The sequence below is a fragment of the Salmo trutta genome, chromosome 35 (genome assembly GCF_901001165.1).
Source record: "Salmo trutta chromosome 35, fSalTru1.1, whole genome shotgun sequence".
NCBI lineage: Eukaryota > Metazoa > Chordata > Actinopteri > Salmoniformes > Salmonidae > Salmo > Salmo trutta.
In genome coordinates, this window is record NC_042991.1 from 34,429,036 (window position 1) to 34,443,306 (window position 14,271).

Below are 14,271 nucleotides of genomic sequence, written 5' to 3' on the forward strand. Positions count from 1 at the left end.
TCTCTCTCTTCCTCTCTCCCTCTCTTCCTCTCTCCCTTTCTCCCTCTCTTACTCTCTCCCTTTCTCCCTCTCTCCCTTTCTCCCTCTCTTCCTCTCTCCCTCTCTTCCTCTCTCCCTTTCTCCCTCTCTTCACTTATCTCTCTCGTCCACTCCCTCTCCTCACCTCTCCCTCTCTCTCTTCCTCTCTTCCTCTCTTCCCCCTCTCTCTTCCTCTCTCTCTCCCTCTCTACACCTCTCCCTCCCTTCACCTCTCTACCCCTCTCCCTCTCTTCACCTCTCCCCTCTCCCTCTCGTCACCTCTCCCTCTCTTCCTCTCTCCCTCTCTTCCCCACTCTCTCTCTTCCTCTCTCTCTCCCTCTCTCCCCCTCTCCAACTCTTCACCTCTCCCTCTCTTCACCTCTCTCCCTCACTCTCTATCTTACCCTCTCCCTCTCATCGCCCCTCTATTCACCTCTCCCTCTCTTCCCCTCTCTCTCTTCCCCTCTCCCTCTCTTCCTCTCCCTCTCCTCCCCTCTCTCTCTCTTCCCCTCTCTCTGAGTGTTAACAGTTACCCTGTGTGGTGGTGGACAGTGTTGGTCCTTATTACAGAGTGAAAAGTGACTTTGCATGCCTGTCGTACTTCCTGCCTGCTTTGCAGTAAACATAAGAGCTGGACGGATCACAGAGTCAGCATTGTAAACTAGTAAACAGTGGAGGAGGTACCTTTAGTCCGAGGTATTACGTCTCACAGACCTATATCCCCTGGTCTCAGAGCTGAGTGATCACACTGGGGTGCAGTATGTCTCTGCATGCTGTTGTACACTGTCAGCTGTTCACATACACAGACTAGAATGCTGTTACTCACTCACTCACTCACTCACTCACTCACTCACTCACTCACTCACTCACTCACTCACATACACACTCACTCAGTCACTCAGTCACTCAGTCACTCGGTCAATCTTCTCCTTTTCACCCTTTTAAAACAAGACCATTTCAAGGTGTGTGTGTGTGAATGCACGCATGCGTCTGACCCAGCCAGGGTTTGTGTATCCAGTATGTTTGTGTGTGTGTGTGTGTGTGTGTGTGTGTGTGTGTGTGTGTGTGTGTATATATATATATATATATGTGTGTGTGTGTGTCTGTGTGTGTGTGTGTGTGTGTGTGTGTGTGTGTGTGTGTGTGTGTGTGTGTGTGTGTGTGTGTGTGTTGTGTGTGTATATATATATATATATATGTGTGTGTGTGTGTGTGTGTGTGTGTGTGTGTGTGTGTGTGTGTGTGTGTGTGTGTGTGTGTGTGTGTGTGTGTGTGTGTGTGTGTGTGTTGTGTGTGTGACCCACACCAGCGTGTGTGTATATCACACGTACATTCAACTCCTGCTGCTCAGAAAACAGATTTTGGGTGGAAAGTCAATCAATATGTGTACCAGTCATAGTCAATACAAAACAATGGTGCTGGAGTGAATGGCGTCCATTTTACGGCTCCTGACCAACTCTGCTATTTTATGTTTTTTTTTTTTTTTCACTGATCTTAACATGTTTCTGGACAACAGAACAGCTGTCACTAACCTTGATTTGGACCAGGACTTCTACTTTAATTGAGTCGGAAGGCGAAAGACATATTGATTATCCTGGACCAGGTCCAAATCCCTGACACTTGAAGAAGGAAGAGACGGTGCTATAGAGGTCGGGATACCTCCCGAGACAACGTCGGAGAGTGGATAAATCGCCTCTACCTTCTGTTCTATTGGCGAACCTGCCGTCACTGGAGAATAAACTGGATGAGCTCCGTTTGAGACTATCAACGTCCTCTGAGGAATGGTAATATATGTTTCTCTGAGTTGTGGCTGAACAAGGACATGGTAAATATGAATCTAGCTGTTTTTTCTAAACATTTACATTTACATTTAAGTCATTTAGCAGACGCTCTTATCCAGAGCGACTTACAAATTGGTGCATTCACCTTATGATATCCAGTGGAACACCGGCAGGACAGAACGGTGGCATCGGGGAAGCTCAGAGGAAGGGGGAGTGTCCCTTTGTTAACACCTGGTTCGTGATCTATAATATTAAGGAAGTCTCGAGGTTTTACTCGCCTCAGTTAGAATACCTCACGATAAGCTGTAGACCATACTGTTTACCAAGAGATTTTTAGTAAAAAAAAATTGTAGCCACCACAAACCGATATTGGCACTAAGACCGCACTCAACGAGCTGTATAGGGCTATAAGAAAACAATTTTTAAAAACTCACCTACAGGTGGCACTCTTAGTGGCCGCTGACTTTAATGCAGTAAAACTGAAATCAGTTTGACCTCATTTCTACTAGCATGTCACTTGTGCAACTAGAGACGAAAAGATCACATATACTCCACACACAGAGACAAAGCTCTCCCTCGCCCTCCATTTGGCAAATCTGACCATAACTCTATCTTCTTGATTCCTGCTTTTAAAAAAATAACTCAAACAGGAAGTACCAGTCATGTGCTCAGTACAGAAGTGATCCAATGAATTGAATGTTAAGCTACAGGACTGTATCGCTAGAGCTGCAGAGCCTCCACTGAACTATATGTATAGCTAGCAACATGTAGATGACCAACTAGCTAGATGGAAAATGGTTGTTGAAAAATGGTTGTTCATAGCTAAATCCATCCAGTTATCTAATAGAAGTTTAACTGCTTAACATTACCCTGAAAATGTGAATTCCTCTGAATGTTGCGGCTCTTGTCGAGATCAGTGGTGTCTTCATAGTACTTCACCTGGTTGGAAAGATAAAATAAAATCTCCTCGAGTGATGTCAATGAAGTGCAAGCTACGTACAAACAGAAAGCTACAATAACAGTTACAGTAGCTAGCTAGCTAACGTTAGCTAAATAAAACTGTCTGGCTAGCTAGCTGGCTAGCTGACTAGACAGGCTGTAGTAGGACCAGGAGAACAGTAGACCTCTAGGCTGTAGTAGGACCAGGGGAACAGTAGATCTCTGGGCTGTAGTAGGACCAGGGGAACAGTAGACCTCTAGGCTGTAGTCGGACCAGGGGAACAGTAGACCTCTAGGCTGTAGTAGGACCAGGGGAACAGTAGACCTCTAGGCTGGAGTAGGACCAGGGGAACAGTAGACCTCTAGGCTGTAGTAGGACCAGGAGAACAGTAGACCTCTAGGCTGTAGCAGTGCCTTGTGCTCTTTGAAGGTTCCAAATCTGGCCTACTGCTCTGATCCCCACTTTTCTCTGACTGAAGCATGGGGAAGACTTTTGCTAGAGGGTGGAAAGGCTGTGGTTGTCAGCAGGCAGCGGTGTGTGTGTGTGTGTGCGTGGTTTGGTTTTACTATCCTTGTGGGGACCAGAAGTTCGCCAGTTACAACAAGGAAAAAGGCTATTTTAGGCATAGAGGTTATGTTAAGGGTTAGGGGTTAGGTTTAGGGTTAATATTAGGGTTAGGGTTAGAATTATTCTTAAGGGTTAGGGGTCAAGGGATTAGGTTTAGGGTTAGGATTAAGAGGGTTTCTGTTTGTGCTGGTATCAAACCTTGGGTTGCACGGGCCTATTAAAACATCCTACTCTGTCTGCATATTGCAAGTCAGTCTGGTTTGGAAAGGTTGGGAAAACATTGGGCGGTTAATTGCCTGACTGATCAATGGAGGCCGAGAGCTCAGAGGGGTCACCTGAAAGAAGACAACAATGAAAGGAAGACAAGGGATTGATTAAGTGCCAAGAGTTTAATTAAAACAATTAAAAAATATAATGATAATAATAAAAAAAACAAGCTGGATCAATACATTAATAGATAAATAATTGAATAAGTAAATAATATAGTAAATAATGAAAAATTACACCAAGGGATTAAGGGATTAAGGTACACAGTATTAAGGGATTACGGGATTAAGGGATAAGGGATTAGGGGATAAGGGATTAGGGGATAAATCATTAAAGAAAATGGGATAAAGGATTAAGGGGTTAAGGGATACGGGATTAAGGGATTTGTAACAATCATCTGAAAGAGGGGACCAAGATGCAGCGTGGTGAGTGTTCATATTGAAGATTTAATAACACGAAACACTTGAACATAAGAAACAAACGAACGCCAACAGTTCTGTCAGGTGCAAACCAGAAACAACTACCCACAAAAACCCAAAGGAAAACAGGCTGCCTAAGTATGGCTCCCAATCAGCGACAACGAAGTACAGCTGTCCCTGATTGAGAGCCATACCAGGCCAAAACAAAGAAATACAAAAACATAGAAAAAAGGACATAGAATGCCCACCCTAGTCACACCCTGGCCTAACCAAAATAGAAAACAAAAACCTCTCTATGGCCAGGGCGTGACAGGATTAAGGGATTAATTGGTTAAGGGCTGCAAAATAAGTGCTATGTTAAAGTGCTAAATATAAGAAAAACATTTATAAATATAAAAGACAAACAAGACAGGGCAAATAAATAGATACTTTTTTCTTGTGGGAAAGGAGTTGTGGAGTTGTGAATAGGACTGGAGTTGTGGGACAGGACTGGAGTTGTGGGACTGGACTGGAGTTGTGGGACTGGACTGGAGTTGTGGGACAGGACTGGAGTTGTGGGACAGGACTGGAGTTGTGGGACTGGACTGGAGTTGTGGGACAGGACTGGAGTTGTGGGACTGGACTGGAGTTGTGGGACAGGACTGGAGGTATGGGACAGGACTGGAGTTGTGGGACTGGACTGGAGTTGTGGGACAGGACTGGAGTTGTGGGACTGGACTGGAGTTGTGGGACTGGACTGGAGTTGTGGGATAGGACTGGACTGGAGTTGTGGGACAGGACTGGAGTAGTGGGATACGACTGGAGTTGTGGGATATGACTGGAGTTGTGGGACTGGACTGGAGTTGTGGGACAGGACTGGAGTTGTGGGACAGGACTGGAGTTGTGGGATATGACTGGAGTTGTGGGACTGGACTGGAGTTGTGGGACTGGACTGGAGTTGTGGGACAGGACTGGAGTTGTGGGACTGGACTGGAGTTGTGGGACAGGACTGGAGGTATGTGCATGTGGATTTTGAGTGTGTGGGAGTTGCCTATAGTGTTGTTGTTCAGTGGGTGGTTTGGGGGTGGGTCTGTTGGAAGATTTGGCATAGCCAAAGATGTCCCTCAGGTTGGGGTTTCGGTGGTAGGCTGAGGTTTAGGGTTAGAGGTTTGGGGTTTGGGGTTAAGGTTAGGGTCAAGGTTAGTGTTAGGGGAAAAGGATTATGAATGGGAATCAATAGTTTGGTCCCCACAAGGATGGTAAAACAAACATGTGTGTTTGTGTGTTTGTGTGTGTGTTGGAGATCAGACACTGTCTACTCTGTATGTGCTGCTGTATTCAGGTGGCTAGGAGGCCACAAGGCTTCTCTCTCCCTCTCCTTATCTCCCTCCCTCTCTCCCTCCCTCTGATAACAGGAGGCCCATACAGATCCAGCTGATTCTTGTCAGAGGAGGTGTGTTGAGGCCTGGGGGGGGGGGGGGGGGGGGGGGTGAACGGACCAGTCACAGGAGGGGTCTGGGGGGGGGGAGGATGGGGTGAACGGACCAGTCAGAGGAGGTGTGCTGAGGCCTGGGGGGGGGGGGGTGGGGGTGAACGGACCAGGTAGGAACCATTTCCCCTCAGAGCCCTGTGGAGGGCACACCTGAATGAAGGTGTGTGTGTGTGTGTGTGTGTAGGTTAGTCTATAGAAGACTGTGTGTTTGTGTGTGTCTGAATGTGTGTGTGCGTGTGTGTGTGTGTGTATTTACGTTTCTGTGTTAACCCTGGCATGAGCCCAGGAGACACAACTGACTTGGATCTGAACACAGACATGTCTCACAGGTGTAATGTACACTAAGATCTAATGAATACACTATGCTGTTCACACCACAGGATATGGAAAGGTAAGTACAGAGATGGAGCTGTGCCTTGTACCAGTCTCTGATTGGCGCAGAAGAGATGGGGCTGTGCCTTGTACCAGTCTCTGATTGGAGCAGAAGAGATGGGGCTGTGCCTTGTACCAGTCTCTGATTGGAGCAGAAGAGATGGGGCCGGGCCTTGTACCAGTCTCTGATGGTGGAGAAGAGATATTAGTAATGTGGTTGGGTAGCAACAACTTAGTAAGAAATGTGTAATATGTGATGACATTTGATCTACAATATGTCATATTTGCAAACACAAATGTACTTACTTTATTTTCTCCTATTGTTCTTTGGTGTTTTTAAATGAGGGAAAGCTTCCACAATGTTAACTAACTCAGGACCACTCTCACAAACTGAGTGTTAGAGGGTTAACTCTCATCACAATGTTAAAATGGCAGCACCACACACGGTCACACACTGTCACACACGGTCTCACACTGTCACTCACAGTCACACACTGTCACACACTGTCACTCACTGTCACTCACAGTCACACACAGTCACACACTGTCACACACAGTCACTCACAGTCACACACTGTCACTCACTGTCACACACAGTGCAGGAGGGCTGGAGTCTGGAGAGGTGGTGGAGAGAACCGTCTTCCCAGCTCTTAAACAGTGGAACTGGGAGATAACTGGGAGATAACTGGGAGATAACTGGGAGATAACTGGGAGATAACTGTGAGATAACTGGGAGATAACTGGGAGATAACTGGGAGATAACTGGGAGATAACTGGGAGATAACTGGGAGATAACTGGGAGATGACTGGGAGATAACTGGGAGATAACTGTGAGAGAGAGAGAGCGGGAGAGAGAGGGATTAGTAGTGAGAGCGGATGTCATTAACCCCACAGGAACCACTCATAAACCACAACCAGGCCTAACAAAACAACTTCCAATAATGTCTTACTCTCAAACTCTCAAATGGGTTTCATAAACCACAACCAGGGAACTAGGAACACAGTCCTAATGCAAAACATGACCAATAATGGTTCCACTCACTTTCAATAAGAGAGGAGTGAAACTCCAGGAAATGTCAGAGTTAAAATAAACGCATGACTAACAGACAATGGCTGTGTTTACACAGGCAGCCCAATTCTGATCTTTGCTACTAGTTAGTATTTTTACCAATACAATCAGATCATTTGCATAATTGGGAAAAAGTCTGAATTGTCCTGCCTGTGTAAACCGAGCCATAATAACAAAGACCACTGTAGAATTGAAATGCTGCCATTTGTAATGATGCCACTGATTTCATATGGTGGCATGCGTGGGGAAGCAGTGGACTGTATATCAAACACAATACACATGTGTGGGGAAGCAGCGGTTATGTGATTTGATAATGCTGTAATAGCTCTGTATGTGCCACTATGGGTGATAATGTTTTAGAATGAATAAAGCAGACTATAAAGTTAAATAACGTTCTGTTTACGTAATAGACGCAACTACTCCTAGTCTCACCTTCATACCTCCCAACTACTCCTAGTCTCACCTTCATACCTCCCAACTACTCCTAGTCTCACCTTCATACCTCCCAACTACTCCTAGTCTCACCTTCATACCTCCCAACTACTCCTAGTCTCACCTTCATACCTCCCAACTACTCCTAGTCTCACCTTCATATCTCCCAACTACTCCTAGTCTCACCTTCATATCTCCCAACTTCTCCTAGTCTCACCTTCATATCTCCCAACTACTCCTAGTCTCACCTTCATATCTCCCAACTACTCCTAGTCTCACCTTCATATCTCCCAACTACTCCTAGTCTCACCTTCATATCTCCCAACTACTCCTAGTCTCACCTTCATACCGCCCAACTACTCCTAGTCTCACCTTCATATCTCCCAACTACTCCTAGTCTCACCTTCATATCTCCCAACTTCTCCTAGTCTCACCTTCATATCTCCCAACTACTCCTAGTCTCACCTTCATATCTCCCAACTACTCCTAGTCTCACCTTCATATCTCCCAACTACTCCTAGTCTCACCTTCATATCTCCCAACTACTCCTAGTCTCACCTTCATACCTCCCAACTACTCCTAGTCTCACCTTCATATCTCCCAACTACTCCTAGTCTCACCTTCATATCTCCTGTTTGCAATTTGTTATTCTTCAATAATACAAACTCCAAAGCAAATCAGGTGGAGAAAAATTGGTTTATTTGAGAAGGACAAGTCAAGAAATATGAACAATGCACAGACATGACACTGGAACAGAAACAATAAGGCCTGGTGAAGGAACTAAAGGGAGTGACATACAGTTGAAGTCAGAAGTTTACATACACTTAGGTTAGAGTCATTAAAACTTGTTTTTTCAACCACTCCTAAAATTTCTTGTTAATTAACAAACTATAGTTTTGGCAAGTCGGTTAGGACATCTACTTTGTGCATGACACAAGTAATTTTTCCAACAATTGTTTACAGACAGATTATTTCACTTTATCACAATTCCAGTGGGTCAGAAGTTTACATACACTAAGTTGACTGTGCCTAAACAGCTTGGAAAACTCCAGAAAACCGTGAAGCACGGGGGTGGCAGCATCATGTTGTGGGGTGCTTTGCTTCAGGAGGGACTGGTGCACTTCACAAAATAGATGGCATCATGAGGCAGGAAAATGATGTGGATATATTGAAGCAACATCTCAAGACATCAGTCAGGAAGTTAAAGCTTGGTCACAAATGGGTCTTCCAAATGGACAATGACCCCAAGCATACTTCCAAAGTTGTGGCAAAATGGCTTAAGGACAACAAAATCAAGGTATTGGAGTGGCCATCACAAAGCCCTGACCTCAGTGCTATAGAACATTTATGGGCAGAACTGAAAAAGCGTGTGTGAGCAAGGAGATCTACAAACCTGACTCAGTTACACCAGCTCTGTCAGGAGGAATGGGCCAAAATTCACCCAACTTATTGTGGGAAGCTTGTGGAAGGCTACCCGAAACGTTTGACCCAAGTTAAACAATTTAAAGGCAATGCTACCAAATACTAATTGAGTGTATGTAAACTTCTGACCCACTTCTCTCTACTATTTGTCACGTTTGTCTTCGTCTTCCGACGATAGTGCGAAATCGTCATCAGAAAATGTGGACCAATACGCAGCAGGTTCGTGAATGCTCATCTTGATTTTTATTCACTACAAAAATGAACATACAAAAATAACAAAATACAACTAACAGTCTGTCAAAGCATAGTGCTTTACACAGAACAATCACCCACAAAACACAAACACACCCTCATTTATGAGACTCTCAATCAAAGGCAGATAGACAACACCTGCCTTCAACTGAGAGTCCCAACACCAATTCACCAGACATAGAAACAGACATACTAGACTCCACATAGAAATACCTAAACATAAACCAACACCCGGAATTACTAAAACAAACACCCTTAAACCAAACACACCACCCTGAACCACATAAAACAAATACCCTCTGTCACGCCCTGACCAAACTACAAACAATTAAACCTTATATACTGGCCAGGACGTGACACTATTATTCTATTATTCTGACATTTCACATTCTTAAAATAAAGTGGTGATCCTAACTGACCTAGGATTAAATGTCAGGAATTGTGAAAAACTGAGTTTAAATGTATTTGGCTCAGGTAAACTTCCGTAAACTTCCCACTTCAACTGTATCTAGGGAAGGTAATCAGGGAGGGGATGGAGTCCAGGTGAGTCTGATGATGCGCAGGTGCACGTAACGATGGTGACAGGTGTGCGCCATAATGAGCAGCCTGGTGACCTAGAGGCCAGAGAGGGAGCACACGTAAATCCTTGTCCTCTCATCCTCTGCGTTGTGTATTCATCTTCAAAATATTCTAATACTCCCCCTAGACCATTTAAAAAATATATAGAGTTAAAATGTATTTTCAGAAAACAATAAAACAAAATCATGAACATTAAACACCTTGCATTTCTATAGAACACAAAGGGCATATTATACTTGCACTTGCAATAAGAAATAGATTTCACACAAAGTTGAGGAAAAGAGGTATTAACAGGTGTGATACCACATCTGAGAGAGCATGGTTCGTTACAGCACCGAGAACAGTTACCACGGGCACATTGACCACAATCATGAGGCTTGGTGTGATGTTGAAGACCCATATGATCCCCACCACATTCTGGTGAACACCACTGACACCCATCTCCAAAAGGACACGGTTGACGAATCTTATGATATCTCCTATCATGTAATCGTTGGATTTTACCCGACAAACATCGGCCAATAGCACACTTGATAACCTGGATGAGGATGAGAAAAATAACCACGACTCCCACTATTGGAAGTATCATGCTCACCAAAAAACTTCCCCAAATGTGGAAGACAACCACATGACTAAGCCTAAATCATCTGGATTGTAATCATGATATTTAGCAGCCTTAGTCGTGATCTTTTGAATTAGGTCAGTTATTTCCTCAGAATTATCAGGAATGTAAGTACAGCATTCAACACCAATAACAGCACGTCCCCCCTTGTGCGGACAGAAGATAATCAAGGGCCAAACGATTTAGCATCGCCACAGTCCAAATGGCAACCATCTCAGCTGTAATTAACTCAAGACTCTTAGCTGTTCTATTAGCTAGGATTTCCAAAGAATTAGCCATATTAATAACTTTCCGTGCTATTTTAGAAATACTATAAAAGGGAAAAGCAATCGCAAAGAATCTCTCTGTTTCTGTAATCACACGTTTATGACAGTGTGAAAAAGGAGAATTCACAGAATGTCTTACATGGGGTACTACATATCCCAAAAAACACCCTTTATAACACGACTCTTAATAACACAACACTTTATAACATTACCCTTTATAACACGACCCTTAATAACACAACACTTAATAACATTACCCTTTATAACACAACCCTTAATAACACAACACTTTATAACATTACCCTTTATAACACGACCCTTTATAACACGACCCTTAATAACATTACCCTTTATAACACGACCCTTTATAACACAACCCTTAATAACATTACCCTTTATAACACGACCCTTTATAACACAACCCTTAATAACAGGACCCTTAATAACACGACCCTTAATAACACGACCCTTAATAACACGACTCTTAATAACACCACACTTAATAACACAACCCTTAATAACAGGACCCTTAATAACACGACCCTTAATAACACGACCCTTAATAACAGGACCCTTAATAAGACAATACTTTATAACACGACCGTTAATAACATGACCCTTTATAACACGACCCTTAATAACAGGACCCTTAATAACATGACACTTTATAACACGACCCTTAATAACACAACCCTTTATAACACAACCCTTTATAACACGACCCTTAATAACACGACCCTTTATAACACGACCCTTAATAACACGACCCTTTATAACACAACCCTTAATAACACGACCCTTTATAACACGACCCTTAATAACACGACCCTTTATAACACGACCCTTAATAACACGACCCTTTATAACACAACCCTTAATAACACGACCCTTTATAACACGACCCTTTATAACACGACCCTTAATAACACAACCCTTTATAACACGACCCTTTATAACACAACCCTTTATAACACGACCCTTAATAACACAACCCTTTATAACACGACCCTTAATAACACAACCCCTGATAACACGACTCTTAATAACACCACACTTAATAACACAACCCTTAATAACAGGACCCTTAATAACACAACCCTTAATAACAGGACCCTTAATAACACAACCCTTTATAACACAACCCTTTATAACACAACCCTTTATAACACGACCCTTAATAACACAACCCTTTATAACACAACCCTTTATAACACGACCCTTAATAACACGACCCTTAATAACACGACCCTTTATAACACGACCCTTAATAACACGACCCTTAATAACACGACCCTTAATAACACAACACTTTATAACACGACCCTTAATAACATGACCCTTTATAACACGACCCTTAATAACAGGACCCTTAATAACATGACACTCCTTAATAACACAACCCTTTATAACACAACCCTTTATAACACGACCCTTAATAACACGACCCTTAATAACACGACCTTTTATAACACGACCCTTAATAACACGACCCTTTATAACACAACCCTTAATAACACGACCCTTTATAACACGACCCTTAATAACACGTCCCTTTATAACACGACCCTTAATAACACGACCCTTAATAACACGACTCTTAATAACACGACCCTTAATTACACGACCCTTAATAACACGACCCTTTATAACACAACCCTTAATAACACGACCCTTTATAACATGACCCTTAATAACACGACCCTTAATAACACGACTCTTAATAACACGACCCTTAATAACACGACCCTTTATAACACAACCCTTAATAACACGACCCTTAATAACACAACCCTTTATAACACGACCCTTAATAACACGGCCCTTTATAACACGACCCTTAATAACACGACCCTTAATAACACGACTCTTAATAACACGACCCTTAATAACACGACCCTTTATAACACAACCCTTAATAACACGACCCTTAATAACACAACCCTTTCCACAACTTGGTAACCAGGAATAGGCATAGGATCTACAAATAAAGTAAGTCCCATTAGGAGCTATCATACCATTATTGATGATATTACCAAAGGTATTGGCATAAAAAGTAGTCATAGTGCCATTACCAAGAGTCAATTCAACAGACATTAGACATTCCGCAACCTTAGTACCGTCACAGGCAGATAGATCTGTTGTCTGATCACACTTACTCTGTCCTACTTTACCAAACGCGTCCTGGTGCACTTGAGACAAATTCAGAGAGAGTGACCTATTAAAACATAACCACCCAACAGGGGCATGTGTAATAACTAGGCAAGGTAGATGCTAATTAGTGTCATTGGTAATGAAAGAAGGTACTGCAGAACTAGGTACTCTTGCATATTGATACTCAAAATTCTCACCCCAATTAGTACCAATAATTGCCTTAAACCAATTAACATCCCTCCATATACACAACATTTCCCTCTGGTTAAAAGGAATATCCCTTAATGGAATACCTGCCCTTGATGTGAATGGTGCATACGTACAAACCCAACATCGACTTTGATGGACTAATGTGGCGTAGTGTAGGGAGAGAGCTAGAAAGGTATTGATGGACGAGTGTCCCTCATCCTGCTTATGCATTTCTGTGTTAGAAATGGAATCACCACCCACATCCTGTATTAGCAGGAAACCCACCAGAAAAATAATTTCAAACATCTTTCACTTGTCTGCAAGACAATAGCATTCAATCGTCCTATTGTCAAGGTGATCATTCACAAAGTCCTTTAAAAGTGACCAGTTCTTCCACATTGGTATCAGTCGCACATAGATAACTATTAAAAATTATGTTCTGACAGTCTGCCAGTAGTGAGGAATTATTTTTCTGTTTCATCTATGATTCTCCGAATTATATTTTAAAAGAGGAAGCTAATTATTTTAGGTAGATGTTCTCTTTTCTGTCTCATCCTCTCCCACTGAATGAAGATTACGGTAAGGAATTCAATCCAAATAATATAAAAATGCAAAATTAACAAATGTACAGAAAGACCAGTGCGAAGGTCAAATTACAGAGGAAGAACTTTTTGAGGCTGGAAAAACCCCAGGGCTTGATGGCATACTGGTAGAGGTATATCAAGTATTTTTTGATATATTAAACGCTCCATTGTTAGATTGTTTTAACCACTCCTATAGAAATGGTAGTCTGTCAGGTACTCAGCAGGAAGGTCTGATTAAAACAAGACCCAGATGGCAAATAAAAAGACCCAGTCTATCTAAAAACCTGGAGGCCCCTTACACTTCAATGTTGTGATGCAAAAATACTAGCAAAATGCATAGCACTCGGAATTAAAAGGGTTTTACCAGGTATTGTTCATCCTGATCAGACAGGTTTTTTACATGGACGATACATTGGAGATAATATACAACAACTACTAGAAATAATAGAACATCATGAAACATAGAAGAAGCCAGCAATGGTATTTATAGGGGATTTTGAAAAGGCATTTGACAGAGTAAGACTGGATTTTATTTATAAATGCCTGGATTTTTTCAATTTTGGTAATTCTCTTATAAAATGGGTAAAAATAATGTATAGCAACCGCAGGTGTAAAATAGTAAATAACGGCTACTTCTCAGAGAGTTTTGAATTGTCAAGAGGAGTTAAACAAGGGTGTCCGCTGTCACCATATCTATTCATTATGGCCATCGAAATGCTAGCTATTAAAATCAGATCCAATAACAAGATTAGAGGATCAGAAATCCAAGGCTTAAAAACAAAGGTGTCCATGTATGCCGATGACTCAAGTTTTATGTTAATTCCGCAAGCTAGATCCCTGCAATGTCTCATTAAAGATCTAGATAACTTT